This window comes from Apteryx rowi, unplaced genomic scaffold (assembly GCF_003343035.1).
Source record: "Apteryx rowi isolate R43461 unplaced genomic scaffold, aptRow1 scaffold_205, whole genome shotgun sequence".
NCBI lineage: Eukaryota > Metazoa > Chordata > Aves > Apterygiformes > Apterygidae > Apteryx > Apteryx rowi.
The window spans coordinates 67,881-88,184 of NW_020448364.1; positions in this window are offsets into that span (position 1 = coordinate 67,881).

Below are 20,304 nucleotides of genomic sequence, written 5' to 3' on the forward strand. Positions count from 1 at the left end.
ATCCTAAGCCCTGGCAGTCTGAGAGGAAGCCTTCAGACCTCTGAAGTTAAGACAAACAGTATTTTTGCTCTACAAGGCAGAGCTGACATTACTTCTGCAGGTACAATGTTCAGCTGGACTTGCAGTGCATTACCACAGTCCTAGTTAGTCCTAACTTAAATAGACAAGTGAGTAAGAACGTAAGGACAGCAGCGGTGGGTCACACCAAGAGTCAGTCTGACCTGCTCTCTTTCTCCAGGGATGGCCAACAGCAAATTCCAAGGAAAAGTTTAAGGACAGGGTAAACGTGATATGTCCTAGAATATCTTCCAACCTCTGATGGATTTCTTGAATTAGAGACAATGTATTTATATGCAATACCTTGGGCAGATTTTCATTTCATGAATTAGCCTAATAACTTTTGAAACCACATATGTTTCTCAAAAATGCAGTGCAATGAGTTCTTGGAAGAAAAGTACATATGGCAGTAAGACAAGACTGAACTATTGTTAAAGTAGTGCCGCAGGTGCCTCTAGCAGCCACAGAAAGGCAGGTGGTCATTGCCTATCGAACCAGAGAATCAGGTTTTACAACCTCTTGCCTTTGAAAACAGTCTTTGTGCTTTTTCCCACCCCCATTTTCAGTAGAGATCAGCACAAAAATAACTCTTTTCTTAAACTTGAAGAATCAGAACCAAATTCCTGATTCACCCTATACTATGCTGCAGTTATTTTCTCAAGCTCTGCTTGTGTCTAGAACTTTTTCTCATGTTTCATAATGCCCCATTGCATAAGCATACATGATATTCAAAAAGGGATGCTCTTTCTTTTATGGAATGACCCTATTCTGGGTACACTAGCTGTATATTTATTAACTATGCTGTACATGTGTTTGAGTACTTTGCTCGGCTGTGTTAATGATAACTGGGACTGCAGGAGTGATCATAACTATACAAAACTCCTAGGCATTTCTGAACTAGTTTTCTGACCACAGTTTTGACAGCATAAGCAGTTTATAACTTTGGGCCCTGATCAAGCCAAATATTTAAGCCTATATGCAATTTTAAGCATAGGAGTTTTGATATTCAAGGCAAAAGATTCAGCATCTTGGAGAATCAAACTGCATGCATGACTGTCAGCTTTAAATAAATAATTTTAGCACAGCAGGATTCTGGGGTGGGCAGAGTTTGTTTTTCTCTTCTCACTGCCCCTTGAGTGTGAGGAATTTTTTGCTATTAAATAGACACAGACTGTCACCCACTCCAAATTGCCAACACGGAGGGATTCATCTATGATAACATAGAGGTCTGAAAGTTATATATTTAGATATTTAGGTTAGATATCTAACATATCTAAACTAGGTTAGATATTTAGTCAGCGGAATGACACCAGCACCTTCACAAAGAGATTATTTCTATACTAAGGTGAGTGTTAAGACAGGGGAACAGACTTATCCTTGGAGGTGTCCCTTTCTTTGACTTTACTGGGAGAAGGTGCCTGGCTAGACATCAATGTCTAATTTGTAGATGGCTAAAATTAGCTGAGAGGATCCCTTTCTAAAAGCAAGACTCAGTGTGCTGCTTAGGATACCTTACAGTATCCAAGATGTTGCCCAAAGCCAGCAGATATGACAGAGGTTTTATGAAGGACCTGGACCCTTCTGGAGGCCAGAAGCTGGTCACAGCATCTTAAGAGACACCGGGCAACTGAATCCTGCCCTAAGTGATCCCATGGAGTAAAACATCTCACTCACTCTGTGGATCTGTACCTATGTAGGAAACTGAGGCTGAACAAACCCTAGAATATGATTCTGTCCCAACCCTAGCAGATGATATTGTCTCCTGGAGTTGGATTTTTCAGGACTTTGCTCACTCATGCACACACTTTACATACCTGTGAGGCTATTGTTAATAGAAACATAAAGTAAATAATGTTAAGACCAAAAGAACTTTCTTCCATCAGAGTCTTGTCTGAATGGAAGACAATAATATAATGGAGTCTCAGTCCCCATAATTTTATCATGCTCCATTTAAAATTTGTTTAGTTTTGTCTTATTATTATTTTCAGGTGAGTATTTTAGGACATCATCATATTAAACTCTAAAATGTGATGCCACTAGAAGAGAAGAAACAATATATTTTACTAAGACTCTTCTGATTTTTCTCATATGAAGTCTTTTGGATGTTGACCTTGTTACATTCATGGCTAGCGGATGTTTCACAGAATTCTGCAATCTCCCCAGAATTATATGTTGAACCTGAAATGTGTTACCCTTGGAAACTGTTGAGCAGATTGTCTTCTTAAATTTCAGCAGATGAAATATCAGCCCTGGTGCACCAACACTAGTTGTATCCCAAGGCTTTTGCTAAATCTGGAAAAAAGTACAGACTTTACATAAAGATGAAAACTAAAAACAAGCTTCTTCTTATTTATTTATTTATTTTTTAAAGAATAAAAGTTCCCCAGGATGTGGAGAACAGTGGAAGTTTTCTGTCCATAGGCAATTTTTCAGAAACGTCTCATTTCTAGGTGAAAGTATGCAGTGGTTTAACYGATCTGGACCCTACAGTTTCTTTTGGCTTATCTGCAAATTGCACGTTTTTGGAGTTGAGGAATAAAGCGAGTCCAGTGACACAGAAACTTCAGCTTTAGATATTAAATTGTCCACCAGAGGGCACTCCTATATTTTTAATGACGGCAAGTTTCTGAACAGCATTAGGCAGGTTTGCATGAGCTTAGCGTGTTCTGTACAGTTCTAACTCCGACATGGCAAGCAGAGACACAGAAGATCAGGTTCACCTCGCGGCTCATCTGTCAACACTCTACATCATCTGCTACCTTGCCACTGCCTGACTGCTCGTGCACAGCAAGTCTTCAGCCTTCCAGATGTGTCAGGCTTATTCACAGAAAATAATCAATTAAACAGTTCATGCACAATGTGCCCGATGTGTCCAGAATATGACCGAACTTAACTGAGAATGAGTAGATCTGTGTTTATGCACCTGAGAAGCAAGGAGGCCACTTTTGTTACCATACCTGGTAGCAGATTTCAGCATTTTTTTATGGAATTTTCCAGTCCCTGTGCTGCCCAGTGACATTTTCTTAGTGCATTGAATCCCACATCATTACAAAAATTGAATCACTTTGAAAGTTAATGCAGCTTGGCTTGAATCGGTGGCTTTGATACTTGAGAATTTGTCTCGATTTACAACAAAAGGCAAATATCTGAAGTCAGAACTGTAGAGGCCAAAGAATCTGTTAGATCAGCCAGACTCTGTTCTTATCAGGAGTCTTTTAGTATTACAGAGGTAAAAAATCAGAAATGTATTACTAGACTTAAGGTAACACACTTGGAAGGAGAAAAATCTAGGTAATTTGCTTTTTGATGACAAAAGAGAAAGTGAAACTTGAAAAGTGAATTTTAACCATGACCACACATTTGTTTTCAGGGCATTCATCTAAGAAAGCCAAAGCTTTTGGAAGAAAAATGTCAGCGAAAATTAGAGGTTTGTTTTATCTAGGCATGCAAGATCAAAACACATTTCCTAACAGGCTCTATCAAGACTGAGCTACCCTCCTGGTGATTTATTAGATAGTCACATTCTATACTTATTGAAATAGTTGGAAAAGGCAGTTTAAGGACCAAATAAACTCTTTTGGTAATTTTACTCAGTGTAGGAGCAGAGTCAGCAGAGACTTTAGAAGTATCACACACCAAATGGTTTACATGTCCTGGCAACATATCAGCAGTGACAGATTCTCACAGTAACTCTTAAACCAAACAGGTGAATGTTTTTTCTTCCCTCTTCGCCAAAAGCGAAATGGGAGCAGGGAGGTGGAGGGGTTTGCTTAAGGCTATAGTGCAAATTGGAAAGCTGGGATTAAAATCCAGACCATCTTGAGTGTTAATGCTCCGTTTGAGATACACGTGTCTTTAGGATCACTTAGTGATGATGTGGCTTTGGGGTGATTATTCTTTCTCTGGCTAAAAAGTCACAAAGACACCGGTCCCAGCAGGCTCTGGGAGGGATGACTCCGGACGAGGGTTTGCTCCGCTGGTGCTGAAGTGGAGCAGGAGCCTAGCCAGGGACGCTGGCGGCGGTCGCGGCGCTGCCAGACTGCTCCTTTGTCCGGGCAGCACCGCACCTTGGCTCTCCACCCAGCACGCAATTACCGGAGCAGCTGCACCGCCGCGCCGGCCCCGTCTGCCCCAGCCCGGCAGCAAAGCTATGCGGTGGGGGGTGTCAGTCTGGCAGCGCTGCCCGAGGAGCAGCAGGAGATTCTCCAAATGCTGCCTGGGGAAGGAAATGGAGTTGTATATAGCTGCCCGCATCCCTGAAATCCCGTCTTTCAAACCCTTCCAGCACCTTGCGGAGTGAATGCAAAAATGCTAACACAATTCGAACCAGGACTGGGCAGCTTGCTCAAAACCTTGGGATACTGGAGCAGGAATATAGTAGCCCTCTGTCAGGACACAGACATTGCAATTTAAATCAGTCAGAAAATACAGCCTGGAATCAGACTGTCACACTCAGCTCTGCACTAGGGAAGCATCTAAATTAATCGGAAACCTCTAGAAACAACAAAGGATAGCCAAGATGAGCTAACACAGCTGTAAGCATGCATTTTTTTCTATCCGTTCCTCTCCGGTTGTGTTTTTCCTATGGGCATGTTTAGCATTTTTTTTCTTGTCGCAGTTTTTCCCAGMTGGTTGTTGCTCCAGAAGAGGTGTTTACAAAATCACTGGTTTCCACTGGACCTACTGAGGTCACACGTGGCTGTGACCTGCTGGTCTAGTCAGGAGCAGGGAAAATCACAGAGAAAAGCTTGACAGCTTTTATTTGCAAATGCACATGGTAATAAGATGACTTCTCAACCGCATTGTTCTGGGATGGATTCCTCTCCAACCTGCTGCCTCCTGTGCTCCACCTGGTGAGCTGTCTGTTCTGGGCCAAACTCATCATCAGTAATGTAATCAGGAGTTCAGACTGAGGASAGTAAGAATATAGGATCTCTTACCACCTTTACTGGTGCACGTCAGAAGAAAGCAGATGGTCTCTGCGCTTTTGGGATTCCAGTACAGGGTACCTCTAGCTAGTTCGTCTATTGGGACCAGTCACTTCATTTCTCTGCAGTATTCTAATGTGCTTTCTAAACTTCTCTGGACCCACTTCAGAAAACCTTTCCCCTGTTTACCTGTTTGTTTGTCTCTCCACTAGTCAATCTCTCGTTTTTCAAGCAAAACCCTTCTCCTACTCTGCAGAACCCCCACCTCCCAACAKCCAAGCCTGCTGTCTAGTCTCCACACAAGCATCCTGAGCTTGCGGACAGTGATAGAGGGCTGTCCCTGCAAGAGTATGATCTAGATTGCTAGGGAGGGATATGTCTCATCTGACTCCACAAGATAGATGTCTGCTTCAGAGCCATTCTCCTTATGGGTAATGGAGGCACTTCAAGGCTGTGTTTCATCTCCTCTTATGACAGCAGATGTCTAAGATGCGCTGGATGAGCAGCAAAGTTAAATAACTACCTTGACATYGCTAAAACTTAAAAAAGAAGTATCGCACGGGTCAATTCTTTAACTACTACTTCTATACCTCTTTGAGGACAAGATTGAGGAAACCAGCTGTTTCTGGATGAAAAGGGATACAAGGGGGGAGCTCTAAGGACATGAATGCTGTCTTTGTTCTACTGTGTGTCTGGTATAATTTGGGGGGCCTTGAGGTGGGCTGTTATCAAATCAATATAGCTAAACTCTTTTCCCTGAGCCGCTATGACCTCATCTAAACTGCCTATAAGAGCTCTTGGTATGTACTAACCTCTAAGATAAGTCAAGGCATTTCTGGAGGAAAGTGCTAGTTGACCTAGGCCAAAATAGTGTCAGAGACTAAGATTATGAAGGTCCAGAAAGTCTCTTGTCAGTATAGATGAATAGAGAGTGACATGGAAAAATAGATTGGGTGGGAAGGGTTTGGACAAAGATGTAGAAGGTGTAGAGCTAAGAGCAAACAGGTCACACAACAGACACAGCACTTACTCTTCCCACTGTAGAATGTCACCAGTGATTGATCAGTGGTGTGTGGGGGTCCTCCAAAATACACAGGGTATATGTTAGACTGCAACAGACACACGTAATGAAGAGGTACCTGAGCAAGTTCATGTTTATCGGAAACAATAGCACAGTGTCATGTGGAGGAGAACTTCCTCCAAGCTGATTCATCTTCTCATCAGTATATTAGACTTGGTGCCTGCTCAGTGATGTCTCCATAGCTCTCTATGCTCCGTAGGCATGATTAGAACGTGCTGTTTCCTCCGTGAGAAGCAGTGCAAAATTGCACCTCTCCCCTTCTCCTTCAGCTGCTCAGCTAATCACAGCTACCTTCATAGCCCTGGTATGTAGACACATCACCCATTCATGGCCCAGACCTCAGGACTATTTTTAGAGCGCAGTGCTGTTGTTGACATTGTTTCCAGGTTGCACAGACACACAGCACCCGTTCGTAAGCATGGACAATGCTAAACATGCCAGTCTCCTGGAGGATCCAGGCATGCTGCACAACTGCTGTTTTGTCTTTCAAGCACATTTGCTGCTTCCCCACAATTCAGTTCATACACCCACACACCTGCCCAGTGCACTTACATAACACATGGCACACGTGGCATAGTCTGCATGGTAAACAGTTTAACTGATCGCAAAGAAGAAGATASGCTGCATTAATTTAAGCAGCCTAAAATTAGCCCCCAATCTAACCTGGTTGTCATGATGTCTTTCTAGTGAATTGAGGCATATTCCGGATGTGATTCCTCTCACCTTTCCTCAAAACCTTTTTTAGGGAGAGAAATCATCCTCTGAATGTCTTCTCTTGCTTTTCATTGACTAYGGAGACAGCCTAAATGGCACTGCTTGAACTAAATGCCTTATTTTGATAAAATGGCAAGAGTTGAATCCCACCTATAATGTCATCAGTTTTAATTTCTGGCACAGAATTGTACTGTATTGTATTGTCCCTATCTATTAGCTATTATATTCTTCCTCTTTCTCATGATTAAGTAAAAGCAGCAAAAATTCTTGGTTACTGAGCCAGTGGATTATCTGAGAAGTGATCTGATTTAAATATCAGGTACTGACAGAAATGGTGCAAACAGACCTTGATTTTCAGTATGGGCATTGCCCCCAGGAGAGGTATGAGAAGTCACCATTTGACCCTGATATTTACTTGTTGGTTGACAGAAAATAACTCATATGCAATATGCTTATCTGGGGAAAAGAGGAGAAAAAAATCTTGCAGCAGATCACCTACAGAGAAAATCCGTAAGATCCTTTTTGGGGATGTTCATGAGTTATGGAGATRAAGTCTGTCCTGAAAACCACAAACACAGCTAACTTCATGCACTGAAACATTTTGATCAAATTCAAGATCCAATGACCATTTCCAAGGACTGAAAGTGGGCTTATAACTATGATTGAGGCAGGAGGCAAGTTATCTGCCCACTTAAAACCTAAAGACATACTCTAGGACCCTGTGGAATGGGATTTGGCTTGCAGGTAAAGATGACAATTTAGGTGTCTACATGTGGATGTGAGCTGGGTGTCTAAGCTCTCATCACAGTCAGTGAAGACCTGGTCAACACTGTCAGTGAAGTCTACTGAAAGATTGAGCTAATTGTAGGTGTCTATAGCATACGCAGCTAGGGGTGAATTCAACTGCCCCCTCAGAGATATCTAGTGCTGATTTTGATGCACTAGGGTACCCTGTCTGGCCTTCTGATGTTGTTACAGAAAGGCACAGGTTTTCTGTAGATCCTATATAGCATACACCAGCCCCATACATACATCTTTGACAATCCAGAGTATCTCACATGATACTGGCTGCCTCTGTGTGAGAAGCTCTGCTCAGTTCTTTATGAACCGTTCCCTAAAATTACTAATTTCTCTCCCTTCTCCCCATAAAGGAACCTCAGTGTGACTAACTTGGATGTAGATGTCTGCACTAYGGATGTTTAGATAGTGTAGATGTCATAATATAGATGTCATAGCAATAGCATAGATGTCATAGCAGTGCTATGGCTCATTAGGAGATGGGTCARCCTGAATGGCTTTGTTGTTTGTTCTTAGTTCCTTAAATGTAGTTATCTCTTGCAGCTCCCAGCGCTCTGCTCTATTCATAAAGATTCTGGGGCTAGTTAGATACCGTCACCTGTACTGTGCGTCCTAGACCTTAGTACTGAAGAATATGCCCTACCTGGTCACATCTATTGTGGTGATCATCAGCTTTTGACCTGTCGCTGCAAGTRCATATCTCTGTAGGCAGATCTGCTGAAGCCTCCACTCTGTACACCTCCTGGCAGGATGAGCCTCTTTCTACTGCCCACTAACAAAAAAAGCAGATCCAATACTGCAGTTCACATGAACAAAGGCAGTTTGGGCTCAAGGGAGATGCTTTATGCAGAAGATGAGATCAGGCTCAGACATCGAGCTGCTTGGGGCAATGTATTATTAAATGCTATCTACTGATACKCTACTTTTGCAGAAGCTGATTAATGATATTCCACTTTATTATTCCTTATCTTTTATCTTCACCTTGTTTCACAGATGTAACTGGCAGTACACGGCACTAACCAAAGACCCGTGGCACTCATTAGTTGGTGACTGTTCCTCACAAGTGCTATCAGGCATGCAATTCCTATTCACGATTTTGCTAACGATGCTGGTTAACATGTGTGTTGCTGTTCAAGCAACCTAGACAACACGGTCTTGTCAGTCTTGAACTAACTTACCTTTTACTTTTCATTTTCTTTGACATAATCCTCTGATAAACTGAGAGATAAATACCTGACAGACTCTGCACTCTATTCCCCCGGCAGTAAAATCTTAGTACTAATACTGTAGAGGGTATTCATCAAACGAGTGTTTCTTTTGAACTGTTTTCTATTTTGTTAGAGTGTTGCAGCTGCAGAACTTGAGGCATATTTAAAATAGGGAAAAAAAAAAAAAATCTTGTTTAGCCACTCCCGGCATCTGGGGAAGTTTTCTGCCTTTGTGTGAATGTGGGTGTTAAAAGTTACCAACTCAGAAAAGGTACAAAATACAGGCACATCAGATACATTCAGCTGCTTAAGATCCTATTTGGTATTAATTTTAAGGCTGTGATCAGATGAGAGGAGTGATCCCCTCTAAAAGAAGATTAACCCAGAAAATAAAAAGAATAGTTTTCTCCCGGATTAGTGTGCTGATTTATCTCAGTGAGGTTTAATTGGACACTTTCACTGAAGTCAGCTAAAACTAGCTCAGTTACTACCCATGCCAGCCAGATGTGGATTTGGTGGGGACAGGGCAGAAGCAATGGGAAATGCAACTTTTTATTAGTACTGGCCAGTCCGGTGGCACATGGTGCACATCTGCTGTGCAATGCGGGGTCTCTCTTTCACCCTGAGGTTGTGTCTGACCCAGGGCTACAAAAGCTGCCCAAATATTGAGGCAGCTATACTCTGTGGAGCAGTGCAGGCTGCTGATATTACCTGAGCTAGGACCAGAACAAAATGAGTTCCAAAAAAGTACTTAGAGCTACACGGGCTTCAATCATTAAAGTGACAGCAGCGGTGACAGCTGAGCCATGGTGTCACTCCAGGCTGGCAGACTACGGGATTCCCGACGCCTTGCCCAGTGTCCTACCTCCCATTCCCAAAGCGAGCTGGGTGACTAGTTCAGTTAAAGGCCGCTGGACTGCAACACAAACAGTGCTTTTGTTGGCATGCCATCATGAGGAATATGACAGGGTTTATTTTATTTCAGTGGGGCATTTACAGGAAGCCTGACAATGATGGATCTAAATGGTGCTAGCATGTCTACCTCCTCTTTAAATTGGGACAATCTGAAGAGTTGTCTGCAAACTTGCAAGGGTTTGCTAAAATATAAAGGACAGAAAACTAAAAAGAAAACCTGTGAGCTGAGCTTTCAAGTGGGGCTTGATATTCCAGCGTGCAAGGCACTGAAAGGCCAGTCTGCTTTATGTTCTCATCCTAGCTGTTCTCAAAGGGGGAGAAAAGTGGTTTAACTAAGTGAAAGTGAATAAGATGCAATTTTCTTAAAACGCTAGCCTTTTCCTGTCATTTTCCAAGGCTTTCACTGATCTCCAGCCCATGAAGTCTCATAGCTAAGAAAGAATCACAGCTTCTGTTTTTCTTCAGGTCTGTGCAGTTCTGATGAACTCCACAAAGACCTTGAGAGAGACCAGACTAGAGCAGATGGCAGAAAGAAAAAAGCCCTTCAGTGCATTACTTTTTSAAAGCCATGATTTTTAAGTAAGCTTGTGGGTTTCTTAGGTGTGGCTCATGAGTTTTAACCCTGCAAAGAGGTCATAGAAGGCTTCAGAGATATCTTTAATGGTCATGAACTATAACACTGGGTGATGCCGTGGTTGACACGAAAAGGTTCTCACCATGAGCTGTAGCTATAGAAGAGTCAAAAGGACAAAGTCTCAAAGAAGTAACACAAAAAAGTCTAGGTCCTGAGTGTCCAGGCAGCTGAACCAAGCTACCCCAGGGTAAGCCAGAGCTGGCAATGAATCAGCAGCTATCAACTCTGACTCCTCATGTGTCTTCTCTTTCATCACGTGCCCAGTAAGAATAGGAGGTAATATGTCTCTTTTTCATTGTGATTTTTGTTATCTCATGTTTATTACAGGATAAGAACATGAACATGGGCAGTGACTGCAGAATATTTGATGTTGCAAGTCTGTAACCTCTCCTGCCTTTCTTTGCTCAGATCTTTACTCATGCTGAGAACTACCTCACTCTGCAAGTAATGGACTTCATGAGAAATGCCTCTCAAAATACAAAGGCTGAATAGACAATGAGATCCTTTCCATGTGATGTTTTCAACCATCTTCCAGAATTGATACATGTAAGCATTTCTATTTCAGTCTTTAGAAGATATTTGCTTTCCGTCAGATTACTTCAGATTTCCCTTTAAAGTAAGTAATTCCCTTTAAAGAGATACTTTGCTGTCTGCTCATGTCATGATGTGCTGCAGGTTGTGAAACTGATTTTTAGAGTACAGGACATGCAGAAAATGGAGGACAGCTCTGACCCTTATACAAAGGGCATAGCGAACCTCATACCAAAGGGTACATTGGGAGAGCTGTAGCCTAGTTTAGAGCTCGACCCCAAGGGTGATATGCAAACTCCTGATTACTATCCAGAGAATCATTATGCTTTAACTAGGTGGACTAAACAATATTACCAAGCAAAGAATATACATTCCAGTATGTGATTTTACTGCAAGATATAGAACTAAATTATCCTCAAAGTTTAGCAATACAGCTGAGTAAGAGAGTTCCCTGGGATTRAGCACCTAATTTTCACACCCTTATGTGACACACTTGGACACTCTGCAGGTAACAAATAACAGTTTTCCAAAGTAGTAAATTTACTCCTTGAACTGAGTGGGATTTTAGGTGGAAGCAAGGGATCCCTATGCATAAGGATGTGGGTATTGGTAGGAGCCCCCAGAGTGCAGGATGACACATAGGTGGATGAAAATGGAGGAACACAAGCAGCTCTGGAAAGTGCAGCGAGTTTTTCCAGTTCAACAGTGTAACTGTACGTACTGGTGGACAATTCCTATTCCTTCACTTACCTGTTTTCCTGTACTGTTGAGGACTGTGGGATTAAGTGCACTGATTTGCTCAGCACTGGGCTTTCCTTGCAGCTGTGGGACTGCATTCCTTAAAAAAATGCGGAATGTCGGATCTGTCCTTCTCCCTGAGCTGCGATACAGTCTGAATAACTGGGAGATGGCCTAGATCCTGCATAGCTGTGAGCAGAGTTGCCGTAGCCCTGGGGAAGCCCTGCGAGTCACTCTGCCATCATGCGTTGTGCAACCTCTGTGCTGGAGTCCCAGGCACTGACATCCCATCCTCCTGTGGGATGTGTTTAGCACCCCTCTATGGCCATGGGGAAAGCTAAATTACTTTTCCAGACAACTTTGATGCTAAACTGCTTCCCCTTTGCTTAAGTAGGAGGTGATATGTAGAAGAAAAGGAAGGAATTTGTTTGATGCACAGTAAAAGATGATGACATTTTTGCTGAGTGAACTTTATGGATCAAGGTTTGAGTGACAAAGCCCTGCTGAGCCTTGTCTTGTCTAACACCCTGAAAGGCCACGGAGGAAGAGACAGGAAAATCCTCCTCCCTGATGAAGACATGATATCTGCCCAAGGCCCAGCCCAGCCCTGGGTATGCAAAACTCAGATGTTAAGGCTATCTCTTCTCCAGACTGGAGATTTATCATCAGGTGTTTCGGTTACATCAGTTAGACGATTTTGCCCTTCCCAATTAGATGCTCAGACATGAAGACCCCAGCATCTTCAAAAAAAGTGCTGGGAAAAGATCTTGCTCCAACTCACTCAGAGACCTGAGGTGAGCTCAAAGGTTGCCTCCCACCAAACTGAGGGACCGCCACCAAAAGAAGTTCTTGCAGGAGAGGTGAGCCTGTTGGATCACGTCTTACCCAGAGCCACTGCCTTCCATACCCTTTCCCTTTAATTATTCACCTCCACAGCACATCTACTTGATAAGGACAACAAGCACCTCTACTTACTGAGTAGCAAGATCTTTCTTCCCTCAGCCCACAGGATGCAGCCAGATGACACAGGCTGAGCTGGTCTAACACCTACTCTCTGTTGATTTGCTTCTCTTTCCCCCTTTTGCTGCCAACTGCGTAGTCTGATCTAACCAATCCTACCACTCTGCTGAGCTGGCTCCACTGCTCAGTGACCCCTCTGCAAGTCAGTCCAAGTAAATAAGCTGGTAGAAGACAAAAGCAGGAGAAAGAAAAAAAGGAAAAAAAGTAATCATTTCCTGCCAGTCTAGAGACTGAAGCTGATCACTGGGAAGTCAGATGAACTGTTGCATGCGTRTCTCACCCCTGGACTATGCCCCTCTCCCTCTGCAACTCTAGCCCTTGCTGGAGCCCATGCCAAACCAACTCATCTCACTAAAAGCAGCAATGCAGCAACCCAACCAGAGCATATGTAGTTTTCTGCAGGGTTAGGAAAATGGATCAACACAGCAAGGAGGAAACCTAGCAGTGGAAGTGGGGTTGACCTTCCTCTTACAACGACGGTGATCAGTGCAAGCCATCTCAGGTAACTTCGTTTCCAGGGTGCTGTCAGATGAGACAGCTTATCTGATCTAGTAGTTTTTTTGCTGCTCTCCCATTCCCTTAATGGCACCCTTACAAACTTAGTCTCTGTACTTTGCCCAAGAAAAGACTGATAGCCACATATTATTCCATATCCAGGGGGAGTGAAGGCATTCATGGGATCTTCTGGTAGGTTTCCTAACAGGTTATTCTTACCATCTTCAGCATGTTGCTAATATCTGGCTGAGGACATTGTGCTTGTTAACAATTATCCTGGTCTTGCCTGGTAGCTTACAAAGCAGCCAAACCCACAGCGGTTTCTGTCATGAAACACCAAGTGAAAATCAACCTAAGAGCTGCAGCTCTTATTAAAATGTGTCACACCTTGTTTCCCATTACGCTGAATTGGGCCACTCCTTGCTCAGTCTTTGATTGCAATTTGCATCTAATTTGGAGGCACTTACCTCTTTCCTAAGGCGCTGTGTGGGGTGCCAAGCAGAAGATTGTGAGTGCCACAGTTGGATTTCAGGGAGTAAAACAGCAGGTTTGTCAGCCTTTCCTGGGCCAACTCAGGGGTGCAGAAAACCTGTGGCTGAACACACATCTCCTGAGTACATACTGTGCTATGGTGGTCTTTCTCTGATAGGATGATAGTTGACAAATGTGATAAACTCTCTACAGAGTCTTCCAGTTTTCTGTAGAGTTTACTTTATGTGTCTTACCTGTCAAGCAGCCTGGTGCAGCAAAGCAGACGGACACACAGGTAGAGTCAGGAAATCCATCTGAAAATGGTGTATAAAATAGCCAGAACCACGTGCAGTACTTTGTTATATATATGCTCATCTAAAAATCTTATCAGTGGCTAATTATTACAGAGAAAATTAATGAGGATGATCTACTGATAAGTGGAAAATACACCTTTCAGCTCAGATGAGTAAGATTTGAAGTAGAACAACCCCAGTTCTCATTTATTAAGGCTGTTTTAAAGTCTTTTGCATTTTTCAATGTCTTTATGCTTGCAGAGCAGAATAAAAATCTGGCCCACACAGAACACGACTGTGGACAGCCTGGTAGTAAATATACCATAGCGTGTAGCAGATGACTCAATCAATCTCAGAACAAACATGTTTGATAAAAATGAATCCTACATAAGAGAGATTAAAAGTTAGACAGATGAGTCAGCACTGGTAGTAAAAAACTGGATGGAAAATACATTTTCTGGTCATGTGTAAACTTACTGTAACTTCTGTCAATTTGTCTTTATATAAGTATGTGAGAGAAGATTCAGCCCGATGTGCATGTTCCTGCAAACATGCAGGCAAAAATGCAGTAAAAGTCAATGCATTTGCCTGATGTAGCAATCAAAATCAGAAGTATGAAAAGTATGAATGCAACTTAATTATGGCACTATGTTCCCAATCTCTGTTAGCTTACTGCAGCCTCTCTCTTTTTTTAGATATGATCCCATTTTCTATCAAAATCACWAGTTTTAGCTGAGGAAAGGCAAGTTTTATCTACTAGGCAATTTCAGTGCTTGTGACATGCATTTCAAAAAGTGAAGCTGTCCTCCCATTAAATGTCTAGGACTTCAAGACTGTATTTGAATATTATGGAAGTTGTCCTATTTTAACCAATAGATTCATGTGTATTTGCATAGCAGCATATTGGTAGTGTTTGTAGAGCCTACCTTTCTGTATTAGTCAAGTGTTAATAACTTATGTTTAGTGTGAAAAAGGAATAAGTTATGTTTACTCATTAAAAATAGAATGCAGAATATTAAATTTCATCATCATATTTTAAAATATTATTAATTGCAAACTGTATTACAAAATGATGATGTGTCTCTTGCAGAAAGTACATTCTTGCTTTTGTAATATATGCTAGGCATTGCTTTGCTAAAGCTGTCAGGCAGACTAAAAAGTAGAGCTACATGTTCATATCTCAAGAAATTGTGGAGAGAACTTCACTGGAGACATTACATTATTAGAGGTCTCTTTCAACATTTTAAATTAATTTCTGAGATTTGTTGGTTTGTCGTGACTGCTCTCAAAAGCCTTTCAATCAGTGTCAAGGTGTTCAACAATCTTCTGCTCTTGCAATTTCAGAAGGAAATAATATCAAAGTTCCTTAAAAATGATTTGCCACAAAAACTAGCTTTTCTTCAGGATAAATATTTTTATTCTCTTCATTTGGCAGTAGAAGCATTCAAATTTCCTTGAGGAAGCTGAATAGTGTTCTGTCTACAGTAAGTATAAGACTAACGAGTAATAAATATATAATCTCTTTATACTAAAGACTAATGAGTAATAAATATATAATCTCTTTATACTAAAGCTGCATATTGGACTATTTAGCTCTGTCTTTTAAAATGTTGCAAAGTTTGTTGCTTGGATGCAATTTGGAAATGAATACAAAGGTACAAGCAAAATGAAGTAAAAAAAATTAAAAGTCTATTCATATGAAAATATTCTTGAGAACAGACAACATGGGGTCATTTCTCTCCTGCTGCTGATTAAACGTTATAGAATTTGGAAGTTATAATGGGTCTCTCCCTATATATATCTCAGACAGCCTTTGGAGTGCGTGGTCATTTACCTAAAACTTGCTTCTCTTGCAAAGCTATTGGATGTATAAATGCCTTGTCAAACAGTACTGTCCTGTCATCTGCCAATGGATGCTATGCAATCACCGTTTTATGGAAAGCTGGCTTTGTGTTAAGTGCATCCTTTACAAAATCAGAGGTCCTCACAGATATTAGGTAGCCAGACATCAGTAGTTACTCACACAAGTAAAACACATTCTCCTAACTTACGTGATCAGCTGTTCTTTTGCTTTTTGGTTTAAAATGTTGCATTTTGTTCCTCAGCTGAAATCTGGCATTTTAAATTGTAGACTACAGTGACTATTAATCCACCTATCATCAAGGCCTTTGAAGTCCTATATGAAAATTCATTCCTGCAGCAACCACATMTATATAGTCCCTGATCAATGCATTGGTTTTCTATCTTCACTTCTGTTGAGTGYTGTCCTCAGTGCTCAGCCAGGTCTTTGAGCCACTGAGGTATCAATGAGGCCATCTCAAGGCTTCTTGTCTGTGTCGGCAAAACTTGATATTAGGGCTTAAGCCAAGCAAGTTCCAGGTTGGAGGAAATAGGTGAGAAGAATCAACAGTTTGCATGGGGTAAATGTGGTTGGGAGAAGACTCTGGRCTTTTGGCAGACTGGGGGTAGGGACAGGGCTATTTCCACTCACACCTTTCAGTCTTTCCCCTGTTGCCTCAGGCTCCCACCCTTTCTTTCATTCTTGTGGGATAAGGGACCCTCCATCCATCTCTTTCCATGATCTTTTATTCTCTCCCAAGCTGATTGTTTTTACCCCYACTCCACCTACAGAAAACAAATCCTCTCTTGCCTCCCTCCCCTCCAGGGCTCTTACTCACCCTGAGATGGAGAAGATGGAGGAAGAAGGCAGTGGCACATGCAGCTCTTACCCAAGGTGAAAAGACAAGAAGAAGAGGTGTGGCTGGCTGCAAAGTCCCCAAGGGAAAAGCATCTTCTGTTCTTGCAATTGTTGGGAGTGGAGGAAGTGTTCCAGGAAAAAAATAGCACTGGGCTCTAGTTTCAAGAAGTGAAACTAGTTATTTTACCTAACATAATAATAATAATGAGTATATATATTATATATACATACATCTGTATATATGTATAGGGTCACAAGGAGAAGTCCTAATCCTTTGGTGGCAGGAGTAAAAACAATACTTGTGTGTAAAAATGAAAGTTCATGAAGGTTGAATTTGGCCTCCTGTCTTTATCTGAAGTTCAGATGGGCATACCTTTTGTCTCTTTTAACTCCCTTTCACAGAGAATTATCATTATTTTAAAGAATAAACGATATCTTTTTTCTCAAAATATGGGTAAGAGCTGTTGCATTGTGCAGCCAGGAGGAGAGTCTGAGTGAGAAGCAATCCTCGGTTTCGGGAGAGATTTTTCAAACCCACCACACAAAACATGGCTTCACCATTTTTACATCCTCACCCTGGAAACATTGCTGTCACACTTAAAGGTGTCAAATCAGCCAAGGCTTAGGCACACATTTAAAAATTTACTGTTTGTTTTTGCTTTTCAGACTTCAAAGGTATTTCTTCAAATGTGAAAAATAAGTGAATCAAGGCCTACAGCATGAGAGAGATGTAAAATATATCCATCTTACACGTTTCAGAAAACTACATGTGTTCCAGGTATATCCAGGAGTACCATAACTAATGATTATACATTTTCAAAGTGACACTAACTTTCTGTTTCAGCATTAAAAGGATGTCCTGACTGTTGGATATCAAATTTAGAGAAAGAGCAAACTCAGGTCTTTGTGCCATGGGATTTTTTTACCTGCCATTAAAGGACATTAACTTTGTAATGGTGAGAGACAGGCTTAGCTGAACTGTGCATATGATAACGTTTGGCTATTCCTGTTAATTACATCATTACACAAGTGAGAGCACTCTTGATGTTGGAATATGCCTTCCTCTCTAATCTGTGCACATTTCCATAGTGAACCAAAGAGGCCCATGTTATGGGGCATAATTCAGGCACTGTCCTACAGCAGCCAGCTCCCTACAGGGGTCTCCATCAGGAGGAGGTGAGGAGGAGGAATGGGGACTAATTCCCTTCCATGGGCCCTCCCATCACAGCCCCTCATCTGCTCTGGATCCTTGGTACAGGTAGGAAGGGTTTCAAGGGCTTCACCTTGGGAGGTGAAACTCCCCATGACCTTGAGTGTGCTATCAGAGGAACRCACAACCTGGTGTGGGGACCCCRCTGGTGACAGGAGCTGTCAGGGTCAAGGCACACTGCTTGTGGAGCACCTGGGAAGATGCCCCCTCCAGGACTTCGCTCTGTGCCTTACACCCTGGTGGAGATAGTAGAGGCATAAGTTTCCGTAACTGGCAGCAGATGAGTATCTGTGAGGGAGGGCAGTGCATGTCGTGAGCCTTTCTGCACAAGTATGAGGCTCTTTTTTCTCTCTCTGAGGTTCCTCACTGTGTTATATGGGAACATAAGTGTGTTGGCATGACTTTCTCAGGGCAGAGAGCGTCAGAGAGGTGAATGCCCTACCAACAAGGATGCCTGGGTGTCATGGACAACTGACCATGGACTTGCTGTGAGGACGGCAGCTAGATCCCACTGGAAGGAGCAGCAGAGGCAGAAGCTTTGGGGTAGACTGTGATAATTCACAGTTTGAGCCAGGATGAGTGCAGACATGGTGTCAGGGAGGACAAAGCCTGTCTGTTCTCAGTGATGTGCAACAGCCTCCACAGTAGTTCGAAAGGGAGATGGGATTGTTTTGAATATAATCTATCACCATTCCAGAAAGAAAGGATATGGAGTAGGACATCTGTTGACTTATTTTTGCTCTTCCACCACAAGATGGTACTAGCAAAAAAAGGTGGGGGGTGGGGAGGARAAGCAAAGCGGATGAAGGGAGAAGATGTTTTCAGGCCCTAAAAATATTATGGACTGGGTCTGCTTTTCATGTGCCTGTATTAATCTGGAGTTGGATTGAGCTGGTTTTGCCCACAATATGATGTGTGTATAAAGGATTTCCCTACAGCTGTCTTTCTCTACAATTTACGTGACATTTCCAGGCACCAGCTACAAGAGCATCTGGAGCTCATCTTCACCACCTACTTATATTATAACAAAGAGAAATAACACCTCGAATGCTTTCGTTGTCTCCAAGAGTCTGGAAGGCTTTATATTTTTGTCACCTTCCCAGGTCAAATGAGGAGAAAGAGAAGAAACAAGGAAAAGAGAGGGAAATCTGTAGCTAAACTGTCCTGAATTTGGAGTCCCTTTAGCAGCACTTCATTTCAAGTCTATCTATTACTCAGGTACATATATAGATTCATTTTTCCTGCTATTTCAATGCCAAACACTCAGTAATTTCTTTTTTATGCTAACAGAGAAAGAGGAATGTTATTATCCGTGTTCTACAGCTGGGAAACTGAGACACTAGAGAAGTAATGCACTGTTTTCTCAAAGGCTCAGGATCCTAATGTGGGACATATTGCTGATTAAATACTTCGATCCCAGAACATCCAGTAATATCCCACCTAACCCTATAGGCACCTGAAAATAGGTAAGCATATACCATTTCCTCCAGTTAAGGGTTCTTCAGTGCCTGAAGCTGTGCTTCTGCAAAGATCCAGAATTGCTGCCCTTTTGTTACTTGTCTCATGTTTATATCTGTCTACGCTCCTTGCATGGGGTATTCTCCCAGATAAATCATCCTTGTTACCAGTCAGTCAGTAAACCTTTCTCATACCTCAGAAACACTAGTTGGACCCCACATAAAAAATGGTCATAGCCATTACTTTCACCTGAACCATGTCTCCCTAGTTTGCAAATGTCTTTTGGGGCTTTGTCAAACCTGCTGCCAAAGTCAGGACTCCATCCACTAGACATAGTTATCAAAGAAGAAAGTTGAATTGGTTGGACAAGATTGGCTTTTGACAAATCCATGCTGTTATTTTATCCTCTAGTGATTGCAAAATGATTAGTAAGCAATTTTTTTCTATTTTCTTTCTGTATGTCTAAATTAGGCTAATAGAGCTAAAGGCTGTTAGGCTAATAGGACTAAATTAGGCTTTAGTTTCCTGGGTTCTCAAGGGTGAGATGTATGAGGGCTGAGTTTTACATGTTTATACAACCTGTTTCCTATTTTGAGCTATTCAGACATCATTTCTTGTGGTATGGGTTAAGGGGGAAGGGAATACATTTCTAGACCCGTTATAAAATGTATATTCACTTTTGTAGCAGTGAGGGGCAACCGGTCTACTCATTTCTTTAAGAATAAAAAAAATGGATTAACTATTGCATAGTCATCATTCTTTCACAGGATTTGTGCTAGCAATTTAACATACAGACATAGGTTTCAGTGCTCAGGCCTGCATCTTGGCATTGCTTAGTTCACCAGTAGATGTACCCAGAGGTATCCAAATATACCCAACATGTACCCAAATGAGAGAACACCATGCCATGGTGGGAAAAAGTGGTGGAGAGGAATGAGAAAAAAGGGGAAAAAAAGAAAGCTGAATACTTTGTAGTGTGAAATCAATCCTTTAACTTCCTGCTCGTCTTTCAGGATTAGCAGAAATGCCACTGAAATGAATGATCAGAAATGTGT